This window comes from Homarus americanus, unplaced genomic scaffold (genome assembly GCF_018991925.1).
Source record: "Homarus americanus isolate GMGI-L3 unplaced genomic scaffold, GMGI_Hamer_2.0 scaffold31037, whole genome shotgun sequence".
Lineage (NCBI taxonomy): Eukaryota > Metazoa > Arthropoda > Malacostraca > Decapoda > Nephropidae > Homarus > Homarus americanus.
Genome location: NW_024722227.1, coordinates 27,152,327 through 27,166,393, shown reverse-complemented (window position 1 = coordinate 27,166,393; position 14,067 = coordinate 27,152,327). Strand labels below are relative to the sequence as shown.

At 44.1% G+C, this 14,067-nt stretch overlaps 1 non-coding gene across 1 annotated transcript; it reads right to left on the bottom strand.

The window, feature by feature from the left end:
• Window positions 1-13,386: 13,386 nt before the first annotated feature.
• Window positions 13,387-13,460, bottom strand: Trnae-cuc. The gene has a single exon. It is a non-coding gene; the product is annotated as a tRNA-Glu (tRNA).
• Between the last annotated feature and the right edge of the window lie 607 nt (window positions 13,461-14,067).

Genomic DNA, 14,067 nt, shown 5'->3' with positions numbered 1-14,067 from the left:
TCTCTCTCTCTCTCTCTCTCTCTCTCTCTCTCTCTCTCTCTATCTATCTATCTGTCTATTTACCTCTCTCTCTCTCTCTCTCTCTCTCTCTCTCTCTCTCTCTTTTACCTCTCTCTTTCTCTCTCTCTCTCTCTCTCTCTCTCTCTCTCTCTCTCTCTCTCCCCCCAGCCACATAAAAGAAATTCAATCCTTTAGCTAAACGATGAAACCTTCCTCAGTATCTTTTCCTTAACTGCTTCTTCCTCTTCCTCCTCCCCCTCCCCCTCCTCCTCTTCCTCTTCTTCATCAACCTCTTCCTCCTCTTCCTCCTTTTCTTCTTCTACATCCTCCTACTCGTCTTCCTTCCTTCTTCCTCTTCTCCCTTCTCTTACTTTTCTTCTTTTTTCCTCTTCCTCTTCCTTCTTTTATTCCAATTCTTCTTCCTCTTCCCGCTCCTGAAAATACTTCCTCTTTCTTATATTTGGGTTACTTTTTTCTCTAAGATCTCTCTCTCTCTCTCTCTCTCTCTCTCTCTCTCTCTCTCTTTAGGACGAACTATAGAGGATATAAGGATGTGTGTATATCACTAGTAACTGCTTCTTACTCCTTCTCCTTCTTCTCCTCCTACTCCTCCTACTACACCTCCTCTCCCTCTTCCTCCCCTTCTTCTCCTTCTTCTCCTACCCCTCCTCTTCTTCCCCCTTCCTCCTCCTACCCCTTTACTTCTTCTTCCTTATTCCCCCTACCACCCCTCCTCCTCCTCCTCCTACTCTTTATAGATCATTCGTTCTCTCCCCTGCTCCTCTTCCCTCCTTCCTCCCCCTTTTCTCATTCCTTCTCACTCATCAATTTGTCTTCCCTCTTTCCCTTCTTGTTCCCCTATCTTCTGTTTTTCGCTCTCTCTCTCTCTCTCTCTCTTATTTAAACAGTTGATTACATAGGGATCACTGACGAGGAACAATTTGGGTTAAACTATCCTTTCTGTAAAGCTTCCCCAGGATTGTTACAGTAAATTATCATACAGTACATAGTTAAGGACATTGGTTATTAATTAAAGACATTAAATATATAATAGTGTTGATATTGTAGATAATAGTTTAGGAAAGAAATACATAGTAATACACAGTAAATATTGTAGAGCTTAATAATGATATGGTGTGGAGAGACGAGTAAGTCAAGTTAGCGGAAGAATCAGTTGAGTTGGTAGTGTCGCTCACCATCTATAAGCAGCCATCTTGACCTGTTGGGTAGTCATCTTCTCGACATCCGGTATGGCCGCCGTGAAGAGGTTCCACAGTCTTGAAACTCTGGCCATTAAGGTCCTCTGATGCTGACTGGCTCGTGACCTCCACCAGCAGGACGCTCGACAGCACCGTTCTCGTTCTCCTTTGGCCAGCTCGTAGGGGCAGCCTGAGTCCCGCCAGTTCAGGCACCTCTTGGATCTGGGCCTTGTGAAACACCTGTAGGGTGGTGAGGCAGAATCCATCAGTCGCAGGGCTCGCCTCTGTATCTTGTCCAGTTTTCCAATGGGCGAAGGAGCGCTGGACATTCACAATAGGGATGAGTACTCTAAATAAGGCCTTATAGAGCGTCAGGATCCCACTGTGGTCAAGGAATCTAGTCAACCTTCTCAGGGCGCAGACCCCTGAGCGAGGCCTTGCGGGTGCAGTTGTTGAGGTGTTTGATCCAATTTCAAATGTTTGTCAAAATCCACTTCGAGGATGGTTATGTAACCCAGGAGTGGCAGAGGCAACCCCCCAAACAGGGGATAGAACCTAACCTAACCTAACCTAACCTAACCTAACCTAACCAACTTTCCCTCAACTTCAGTGTTTTGAAAAAAAATTTACTCGCACCTTTTTTCTCTCTTTTATTTTTGAGAGAGAGAGAGAGAGAGAGACCTGTGGGAAATAGTGGTCGAGGTTCTATTGCAGCTGAGAGAAAGTATTAAGCGATATGAGGATCTCTGAGGTAAAGTTAAGTTGTGGCTAATGAAAGTTGAGTGGCGGTGAGGGAGGGAGAGCAAAGTATAAAAGAATATATATTGTTAAGGGAAGAACACACACACACACACACAAACACACAAATAACTATTACTACTACTACTACTTTGCTGTCACTCGGAATCGAGTATGACGATCATCCAGCTATGATACAATGATAAGAGCTATTACGGGTGTCACCGAAGTTGGTGAGTTCTGAGGTGACTAAAGAGGCCGATACGGGACCGGCAGGGTCGATCAGAGAAGTTGCAAGTGTGGGGGGCTACATCTAGTGCGGGAGGGGCAGCGACAGCGTCTTTCCGGCGTTGGCACTTATCTGCCTTGTTATGCAGTCGGACACCTTCTGTGGTGCTCCAAGCATTACGGTGTGGAGTAATCGTCTCCCAAGTGAGGGGTCGATTTGGCACTTATTCAGGTTTGTCTTAAGACTATCCTTATACCTTTTCAGTTGCCCGCCAGCGTTACGTTTACTATTCGTTAGGTGACTGTAAAGTAGCTGCTTTGGCAGTCTACTGTCGTCCATGCGGGTAACATGGCCAGTCCAGCGTAGTTGTTCATGGATAATGGTAGCCTCGATGCTCCTACAGTTGGTGTCAGCGAGAATACTGGCATTTGTTCTCTTGTCTTCCCAGCGAACTCAGAGGATGGAATGTAGACTATGCGGGTGAAAATTTACAAGTGTCTTGAGGTGCCTCCTGTATATAACCCATGTCTCGCTGCCATATAGCAGGGTGGGGAGGACCACTTTTCGATATACGTGTAACTTTGTAGATAATTTCAGCTCCCTACAACTGAAGACACGGGTATGTCGTCTGCCAAATGCTTGAGATGCACATCTGATCCGATGCTGAATCTCTTATCAATGGTGGACAGGTGGGAGCCGAGATACCAAAACCGAAAGTGGGTAACATTAGAGAGGGTAGTACTGTTAAGCTGGATGGATGGTGGAGGTGTGGCTGAGCCAGGGGCAGGCTGAAAGAGAATATGAGTCTTATGTACTGTACATTCACTTCAAGCCGAAGTGTGCACACTCATCTGTGTAGGTGTTCAGGATCTCCTGTAGGTCGCGTTCAGTGTGAGCAACAACGGTGAGGTCATTTGCATACTGAAGCTCAGCAATGGAAGCTGCCGACACCTTTGTTCCTGCTTTGAATCGTCCACCTCGACGGCTAAATTGGCGCTGGCACGATTAAGGTAGGCAGCCCAAAAAATGGAAAAGATAGTTGGTGCCAGTACACACCCTTGCTTAACTCCTGTTTGGATGGGGAAGAACTCAGACTGGGTGCCCTTGTGCAGGACACTGCCGTTCATGCCATCACGGAGTTCCCTCACAATGGCGATGAATTTTTGTGGGCAGTCAAAACGGCTGAGGGTCTACCAGAGGGCTTCCCTGTTGACCGAGTCGAAGGGCCTTGGTTCGGTCGATGAAAGCCATGCACAGGTCACGACGCTGTTCTCTGCACTTTTCCTGTATATGGCGGGCAGCAAAGATCATGTCAGTGGTGCCACGTGATGCTCTAAAGCCACATTGAGATTCTGGGCGGAAGTTTTCCGCTCAGGAAGAAGTCTGTTCAGTAGGACTCAGGCGATAATCTTGCCAGCTACTGACAGCAGCGAGATCTCGCGGTAGTCGCCACAGTCTGACCAGTCTCCCTTGATAGAATGATTAAAAAGGCGTGACTTGAGTGTTTCAGTGGGACCCGGAGCGTCATGAGGCGCTGTTTGATCCCAATAGGCATTTCAGTTAGCCTGTGTAGGATGCATTGGCGGATAGCAAAGCCAACTCCATAGATGTGGTTTCTCTCTGCAGCAGGCTTACCCTTCCAGAAGAAGGTATAGCCAGACCCCCGTTCTGTGAGTTGACCCTCGTCTGGGAGCTGGGACTCACTAATAGTTGCTATGTCTATGTTATACCAAGCCAGCTCTTTTGCCACAAGGGCAGTTCTTCTTTCAGGATGCTCATTTGTGCCAGTATCCAGAAGGGTCCTGACATTCCATGGAGCGACCATAAGAGGTTGTATAGTTTGTTTACGTTTGGTTCTGTGATTTTGATTGTGTTTTCAACTGCATAAAGATGACCTTACTGAGTGCGGTTGCCCAGTCTGGTTGTTTTTTTAGGCAGGCTATGTTTAGGGCACCTTTTCTAGCCCCCTCCCTATGTAGGGTGAGCAGAGTGGCTCCTCGAAAGGGCTGCTCAGTCGCACAGACAGGACCAGATTGCACTGCTGCCTAGATCCCAGTGCATAAACGACCAACTTATCTGTGCCGCCCATGTGAGTTGCGACTAGAGACTCCCGTCAGTCATCTCTCCCTGTCCCCGTCTGTCGCCAGAGATCCTTTAGGGGTATAATGGTTTTGATGATGATGAGAGGTATGATGAGCTGGATGATGGCTGTGCGTGAACTGATTTATGTGGTGAGGCAGGAGCGCAGGCTGCAACCACATATCTTGTCTCTCCCTTTTACTGATCCAGTGGTGCAAGTGTTGCAATGACTGGGGAGAGGAAGAGTTGCAATGGACTGCCGATAGTCCAGTTTGTTGGGTTTCGCCTTAGTGGCCTGTCCATCAGGCATTGTCTTCATCCGCCGGTGTAGTCGTTGGGTTTCCATGGTGGTCACCTCTTAAGTCTATACAGCCGTTAGGGGGTTTTGTTGGAGCTCTGTAAGCATGTCTGCCTGATGCGGGGCTCCACCGCAGATTTTTCGTTCGGGATTTACTCCCGTAGCCTTATACCTACCAAGGTTAATCCTAAAGGCAGCGGGGCGGTGGTTGGTAGGCACCAGGACGTGTCCACATGCCAGTGGGCCTATGCGCCGTCCTTCTGGTCTAACCTGCTGGTCTAGCCTGGGCCCACGAGTCATCCAGTTACCGTGTGTTGCCACGAGGAGGCACAGCAAGAGTCTTGATGGTGAAGAGGCTGTGTACTGGCAGGGGAAGACTTATGCAAGTTGCTTCCCTGTTCGCCACGAGGGTTAGCCAGCGGCGGCAGCTGAAAGCGAGAAGGAGCAAGCAGTGCTTGCACCTTAACACTAACATAATGCTGCCACACTAGACTCATTACACCACTCTGTGTGCGAACACACACACACACACACACACACACACACACACACACACACACACACGTAATTAAAAAAAGAAACATTAACTTGGTTCATTTACATTATAAAAAAAACAATTTAAAATATATAAACAATATTATTCCCTCATAAGAAAAGCTCCACACACTCAATATATATATATATATATATATATATATATATATATATATATATATATATATATATATATATATATATATATATATATATATATATTGGTATATAAAATGAAAATCCACTTTTATACAAACTGAAATTATTCTCTGTAGACCATATTGGTCCCCAGGGGTGAAATTTGCATAATAATTTAATCAGTGTGTAACAAAGGCGATATAACGTCATACATAAATAGTGGTGTGAGGTTAATAACATGATATATCTATCGCAGGAGTCTTTATCTATCGCAGGAGTCTTTATCTATCGCAGGAGTCTTTATCTATTCATAGTCTATCAGGAGTCATCGCAGGAGTCTTTATCTATCGCAGGAGTCTTTGTCTATCGTCAGGAGTCTTTATCTATCGCAGGAGTCTTTATCTATCTCATGAGTCTCTATCACAGGAGTCTTTATATATCGCTGGAGTCTTTATCTATCGCAGGAGTCTTTGTCTATCGCAGGAGTCTTTATATATCGCTGGAGTCTTTATCTATCGCAGGAGTCTTTGTCTATCACAGGAGTCTTTATATATCGCTGGAGTCTTTATCTATCGCAGGAGTCTTTGTCTATCGCAGGAGTCTTTGTCTATCGCAGGAGTCTTCATCTATCGCTGGAGTCTTTATATATCGCAGAAGTCTTTATCTATCTATCGCAGGAGTCTTTATCTATCGCAGGAGTCTTTATCTATCGCAGGAGTCTTTATCAATAAATTACTCTTCATATTAAAAAAAAGTCAACAAAAATCATAAAATTAAAAAACTTCCCAAATTTATTACGATTCATATTTATAGAGAGAAAAAAAAAATACGTGTTTTGTTGTTTTTAAAAATAATTTTTATCTGACCCAAAAATATTAAATATCAGCTTAAAAAGACCAAAAGTTCCTGTTGACAAAATGCTCGACTCTGTTATGAATTCTTATGAAGGCTGAAACCAAACGCGGGTGGAAGCAGCCTCCAAATATTGTGGAGTGTAGGAGGGAAGTGGCTTTATAGTCTATGTTTTTGTGAGTTGGGAGAGTAAGGAGGAAGGAGAGGGTGAGGGAGGCGTGTGGGAGAGAAGGAGGGAGCTGTGAGGGAGGGAAGGAGGGAGGGATGGAGGGTGGGTGGAGAAAGTTGTGTGGAAGGGAGAGAGAGAAAGATGGTTGGAGGAAAATAGGCAAGGAAAGGAAAATGGAAGAGAGGGTTGAGAATCATTACCAAGAAGGAAGGAAAGGGAGAAGGAAGGAGGGAGGGAGGGAGAGGAATGGGAGGTAGTGTACGAGAGAGGGAGGGAAGGAGGGAGGGAGTTGAGTCAAAGAATTGTTTAAAAAAAATCTTTGAATTTAAAAGGTGAAAGAATTTTTAGTAACCTCTCTTTCTCTCTCTCTCTCTCTTCCTCGTTGTCTTTCTCTCTGTTTCTTCTTCATTCTCTCCATATCTCTCTCTCTCTCTCTCCATATCTCTCTCTCTCTCTCTCTCACCGCCTCTACGAAGATAAGATAATAACATTTAATTGACTTATCCTCGTGTTTACCACTTCGCTAATTATCCGGTATTATTTCCTCTTTATCCCTCCTTTATCAATAATTATTTTTCACATCATTCGTGTACTCAATATTTATATGCAGAAGGAATATATATATGAATGTATATATGTACCTGTGTTATATAAATCCTCATTTTTAAAACCTGTTGATGGGAAAATGTAAAAGAAAATATTTGACTTTTTACTGTAATTCTTAGTTTTAAGTGAAGTTTACAAATTGAAAATTAATGTATAGACGTATTTCCATGTTAATATAGTTCTTTCTTTCATTCTTGCTTTCTTTCTTTCTTTCTTTCTTTCTTTCTTTCTTTCTTTCTACACACATCAGTTTTGTAGCTGAAATAGTAAATGAAATGTTACGAATATTAGATAAAACATTAGCGGTTAGGTCAGGTCAGGTCAGGTGAGGTCAGTAGTAGTTATAATGTAATTTCATAATTAATATTAACATTAATATTACCATTATGTTAATATTACCATTAAATATATGACCTCATTCATATCAATTACAACAATAATAATAATAGTAGAAAAAAATGAGAGCGATAATTACTGAGAGAGAGAGAGAGAGAGAGTTAATTTCCTGCATGACTACCTCTGTGTAGCTTGGCGGAGGATGGTACTCAAACTCTTTAATTATGTCTCTCTCTCTCTCTCTCTCTCTCACTCACTCACTCACTCATCACCAGCTGGTAACAATACGCTCCATCACAGCTGGTTCACTTACCCAGAGCTCGAGCTGGTGGTACTACACCATCTGTGAACTGCGAAGGAGAATCTGCTTCCACTATCTATCTATCTATCTATCTATCTATCAAATCTATCTACTCTTACCTCATTCCATACTAAGTGGATTCGAACAGGTGGACCCAGGACTCAGAGAGGTACATCAAATCCCTTTATCTTCGGCTCGTGTTTGGAATATCTCAAAATGCTCATAATTGGATTTTTTTTTTTTGGCGGGGCGGTAGTGGGAACGGGAATTCTCACCTTGGAATTCTTTAGTATGAGTTGGAATAGGAATGGAATCGGTGATGCATTAAATGTGGTCTGCCTGTGTCTGTCTGTCTGTCTGTCATCTGTCTGTCTGGCTGTCATCTGTCTGTCTATTTTCCTCTTTTCTCTGATTTTCATATAAAATTTTGCAATATTTTTTGTGAAGAGATATATAGATTGAATGAGACAGACAGACAGACAGACAGACAGACAGACAGACAGACAGACAGACAGACAGTAAAAAGAGAAAGAGGGAATAAGACCCAAATATATAGACAGAGAGAAATAAAGACAGACATTAGTGATACACATAATAGGTGTACCAATAAGATTAATAATATTCAGCACACACACACACACACACACACACACACACACACACACACACACACACTAATTTGCCTTTTATTCACTAACGTCATGTTATTGAGTGATAAATCAAACGTGTGTGTTTGGCAGGTGCAGGAAGATAATTAACTATTCAGATTTAACGCGTTGTTCTTTTATTTACGTGTAAAGGAATATTATATGACGTGGAAATATTAGTATTATTAATCTTATAGGTAAACCTATTGGAATCGACCCCCAAAAAAATTAATAACCGGAATTTTAATGTATAATCAATTAAATTTTTTTTTTAAATTTCAAGAAATGTTTTTCGATCAATGCTTTTGTGATTATGGACTGACATTTTCTACACCTAATAATCGTAGTGCTCCCCCCCCCTCCTCCTCCTCGTCCATCCACGCAAGCAGGCGGGACTGTGATTACCGAACAACTAACCCCTCGTCTGTGATTAGCGATTTAGGATCTATTAATCACCCTAAGAGAATCATTTATGCCAGAGGAAGTCATTAGGACTGTCTTTATGATATCATTTACCTGGGGTCATTATCAGGTGTTCGAGGTTGGGCAAGGAACATGGTTGTGTCAAACTTATAGAACGGGGGTTGATTTTGGTTATAATCCACCACGCGTTTGAGGGCATGGCGTGCGGTGATTGGTCATAATTGTTGGTCATTATCGTCCGCTGATTGGTTGTTGGCTGCTGTGATGGGTGCTGGTTGGTTTCTCTCCCTCAGGTGATATTCAGGTGAGATATTTTCTTATCTTGTGTAAATATATGTACACCCACCAAAAACTTCTCAAACACTACAAGCACTATACAGTCTCAAAAATGAACAAAGAATCTGACACCATTCCGAGATGACCAGCTCCATTCTGTCCATTCTCACATTCATCGTAACCAGGTGTTTGAGAAGCTTTTGTTGAGAGTGTAATGACTCCTTAAGGGGGTGGGACAACGTCGGAGGAGAGGTTGGTGTGCATAACCATGGTCTTGGTATGGTTGATGATAACGTGGTTGTTGGTGGCCCAATTTTGGAGACTGTTCAATAAAACCTGGAGGGCGGTGTAGTCGGGAGCCGTGTTGTTGACACTGATCCCAACGGTGGAGTCGTTGACATATTTCCAGCGAGCAGAGGATTCTCTTAGGGCATTGATAAGTATAAGGAAACAGAGCGGTCCCATCTTGGTGCCTTGGGGGACGCCACAGGTGAGTGACTGAAAAGTGGAGACAGCCCCACGGAAGCGTACGGATTGGCCACGGTCACTAAGGAAGTGTGTAAGCCATGGCATAAGACTTCTTCGAAACCTTAGGTTGATGATTAAATTGTGGTCGACTAGGTCAAATGCTTTGGTGAAGTCAGTGAAGGCGACAGCTAGAGACATCTTTTGTTTTTCCAGATGGCGGTATATGTAGTCGAGAAAGTTGACAAGACAGTGAGTGGTGGAGGAAGTTTTCATATTGCTAAATTGCTGAGGATCGATGGCGCCTGCAATATCAGCATAAGCCCAGACAAACACGAAACTTTCACAGATTAAGCTGGGTATTGGGGTGATGGCAATGGGTCGTAGCTTATTTCAGGATTATGGGCTGGTTGACTTGGGCACTGGTGACACATATGAGGTCTTCCAGTCAGCTGGGCATCTTGCTTGGCTGAGGGAAGCATTGATGATGGAGCAGAGACTTTAGCTAGTTCCGGGGAGAACTCCTTGAAGAGTTTCATTGGTAAGTCGATGGGGGTGGTGGAGCGCTTTAACTTTAGTTTGTCCAGACATTTTGCTACTTCAAATTCTTCGACTAAGTCAGTGGGAAAGGGGGCTGGTAGGTAAGCAGGGAGACTGGTTGTGTCAAGCCGGGGGAACGTCTGGCATGCATGTACTGTAGTTGTGAAATGGTTATTTGATTGCTCAGCTGCGTCACCATTAGTGAGGTGTCTAAGGAAGAGGGGAGGGGGTGTGTCTTATTGTTTAACCCACAGAGTTCTTTAAGCTTACCATACCACTGACTGATGTTGGTCTGCTTCAGGTGTTGCAACTTGGTTGGGTAGTGAGACTTCTTTGCAGTGCGAATTTCACGGATGACTTGGTTGTGAAGGGACTTGTAGCGGTTGTGGTCATTGAGATAAAAGGTTCTGTCTCTCTGTTGCATAAGTCTTTTGATCCGAGGTGTGATCCAGGGCAAGGCAGCTGGGTGTGATCTGACGGACTTCTCGGGGAAGAAGTGGTGGTGAGCTTCCGTGGTGGTGCTGGTATAATTTATCCATTTGGTGTCCGCGTCATCCACACAAAGTACTTCAGTCGAGAGACGCACTGCAGAGTCAGTAATCGGCCTGTAGGTCTTGATGTAGGGTCTCTGCACGTGGCTGGTAGTGGCAGCTGGGAACCAGAGCACTGATAGGTGTGTGCTACACCCGATAGGAGGCATTGGTTGAGGTGGTTGGTACTGGTCCGCTAAGTTATTTAAGATAAGGTCAAGGGTATTTTGACTGTGTGTGGGGAAGTTCACAGCTTGTGATAGTGACAGCTGGTCCTGGATATCAGTGGTGTCAATTTCGTTATAATCCCCACATAGTACTAACTTGGCACATGGGTACCTAACTCTGAGGTGGTAATGAGGTGATGTGATAAGAGTGTGTCTGGTGGGAAAGCGAGGTGGATGTTATCTCACACAGTATATGATAGAAGCAGTGTGGCGTGGGTGGGCCCGTGACACGACCCGTACCCATAATGCCTCCACATCAGCTAGGACTAAAACATCCAGGCGTGATGGACATATTCATCTTGACAGAAGACGACAACGCCCCCTCCGCGACCATGTGAACGAAGGTGATGGAAGAGTTGATATCCCTCAATATGGCAAGGAACAATTTGCCAAGCTTCACATATAGCACAACGTTGGCAGCTACTGATAGGACTGTGGTTGCCAGTTCGTCAAATTTATTAGCTAAGGATGTGACGTTGGAGAGCAGTAAGGAGGGGAGACCATACCATATCCGGGGAACTTCAGTGTATTGGTACAGTCTGTCAGGAGAGGGTTTCTCTGGTTTCCTAGTGGAGGTGATGGTCCTAATGGGCTTCTGTTTATGACGTCCTGGTCTACGGCTGCCAGCATGGAATATGTTCAGTGATTTTAGTCCTGCGATAACACTGCCATCAGGATAACCGTTCCCACGCTTTAGAAGGTACAGAGGGCGTCGGGAGTAAGTGATTGGTGGCCATCTGTTGATATCTGTTGTGGGCGGACGGAAGTGTTTGTCCCCGGTGGCCATAAACTCACTGGCGGTACTTTGAGGGCCACTGACACTGGTAGACATCTGTTAGTATTTGTCAGTTGTAAACACCGCGGTGGTCCTTGTCTCTGGCACTTTGAAGGTGACCGACAAAGTGCCCACTGTCTGGTATAACACTGCTGTGAATCACGTTGTATGTCTGTATTTCTCTTATTCTTTATCTCTTCTTATCTGTCTCCATCTCTCTCTGTCTCTCACTGTTTCTCTGTCTCTCACTGTCTCTGTCTCTCTCTGCATCTGTCTCTCATACTCTGTCACCCTCTCTATCTCCCTCTCTCACTGTCTTCCTGTCTCTCACTTTACACCTCTCTCTTTCTATCGCTCTCTCACTCTGTCTGCCTGTCTGCCTGTCTGCCTGTCTGTCTGCCTGTCTGCCTGTCTGTCTGTCTACCCGGGTGTTGACAATACAGTACAAGCCTCTGGGAACAACATTAAGAGCTTTTAACGTCTAAGAATAAGATGTCCCTCTGGGTGAATATTTTATCAACAGAAAATATGTCTTTTGGTTTCGTCAATACATAATAAAACCCGGAGAAGAAAATATGCATAAGTCTACAAACACACACACACACACACACACACACACACACACACACACACACACACACACACACTTAAACACAAAAAAAAAATAACAAGTTAAACCTGCCATTCACCTCATCATTCCACCACCTGTTCATTACAACCTTCAACACCATTTACTAACTGTTCAAACCCGACTAAACGACTTTGATAGAACGACCTATCCCTATCTAGGTGATTGAGTAATTAGTATGGTTGCCTGGATGTGATTGGTCGAGCCAGGCGAAGCTAATGCCATCCCGGGTTATCACTAACAAGCCAGCTATGAGTCTTGTGGTGAGCTGACTCCTGTGATCACTGAATAATTGTATTGAGTTATTGAGTTAATGGGTCGTATTATGCCGAATTATCCACCGGTAATGAAATGAATTATACTGGATTATCCCCGGGAATATGATAGTGTGTATATGTGTGTGTGTGTGTTTAGCATTCGTGTTAATTATTGTGAATTGTTTCATGTGTACGGTAAATTATTCTGGATTATTCAAGGTAATAAGACGGAATGTGAATTATTATTGCCCATGAAATTATACGAATTGTTTTTGCATTATTCGCTTTGTTTAGATGAATTATTCTAGATTATCATTGTTAACTAAGATGATAATAGAGACAGATTATACTTGATTATTCTCGTTAATTATATGAATTATACTGGATTTAGCTTAATTATAGTGATTTATTCCAATAATTAAATGGAACCATCCTCGTTAATTTTGTGATTTACATAAAATTATTCTCGTTGCTTATTAAAAGTTATACAGAATTATATCAATTAATAATATTAATTATTCTCCAATAACTTTTTAAACTGACTTACTGATGGATGTTGGACTGATTATCTCTCACTGGTCTCTTGGTCTCTCTGCTATCTCTCACTGGTCTCTTGGTCTCTCTACTATCTCTCATTGGTCTCTTGGTCTCTCTACTATCTCTCATTGGTCTCTTGGTCTCTCTACTATCTCTCATTGGTCTCTTGGTCTCTTTGCTATCTCTCATTGGTCTCTTGGTCTCTCTACTATCTCTCACTCTCTCTACTATCTCTCACTGGTCTCTTGGTCTCTCTGCTATCTCTCATTGGTCTCTTGGTCTCTCTGCTATCTCTCACTGGACTGTTGGTGGTCTCTCTATCTATAATGGTTGCCCCTCGTGTAACTAGGAGGGCCAGCCCAAGTGCCACCTAGGCGTGAATTTGTTTAAGGTGTTGAAGCTGTCGACAACACAACAACCACACCCTGAGTTAACGAGCTGCATGACCCAGTGTCAAGGAATAGTCCGAGAAGACCGGACAACTCGCCAACTGCACTGGCTAACAATTACCCTGAACACGACTGCAAATCGATTAACATCCAGGTTCCCAATTACTGCTGGGTAGATAGAGGGAAATGGCGTAAAGAAACTTGCCCATAGTTTCACCCTGCCCGGGGATCGAACCCGGGTCCGCTCGCTTGAGAGGCGAGAATGCTGACCATTACACCACAGGCTGTACAGTGTACACACACTTATCCTTGACCACCGAAGGGTCAAGACCTATCAGGCGCTGCTCCTGCTGAGCATCGGCCTCCCTTGGCCAATGTTCGGCCCATTCCTCAACTCCCTCTCCCCAACCCATCCTCACCACAGGGACATCAACATATTCCCGTGTTGAACAGTGATGAACAGTGTTTAAGCCAGTGAATTCAGCACTAGATAGTACCAGTGAGAACCGTGACCCACCAGTGAGATAAGCACCCCTGGGAACCACCGACCACCATCACCTGACCAGACGGTGTTAATCAGTCCATCCTGGGAACAATCCTGGGTCAGCCTTACACCTGACTCTGAGGTAACACAACACCATCTAGCAGAGAGTGAGGTACTGTGACACCACCCCACACCACCTGGTATCTCCATGACCATGTGAGGTCCTTCATATCAACACCTACGGACGAGTTACTGCACCACGTGGCCTATGTGACCTCACACAGTATGGCAAGAGACCAGCCCGGGCCATCAACTGTAAACTATAATAATTTGTATGTTCAATTCATGTTCCTTCTCCTTTCAGTAATGAAAGCTTTTGTTAAACGACCCACCCACCCCATGTCTTTGTA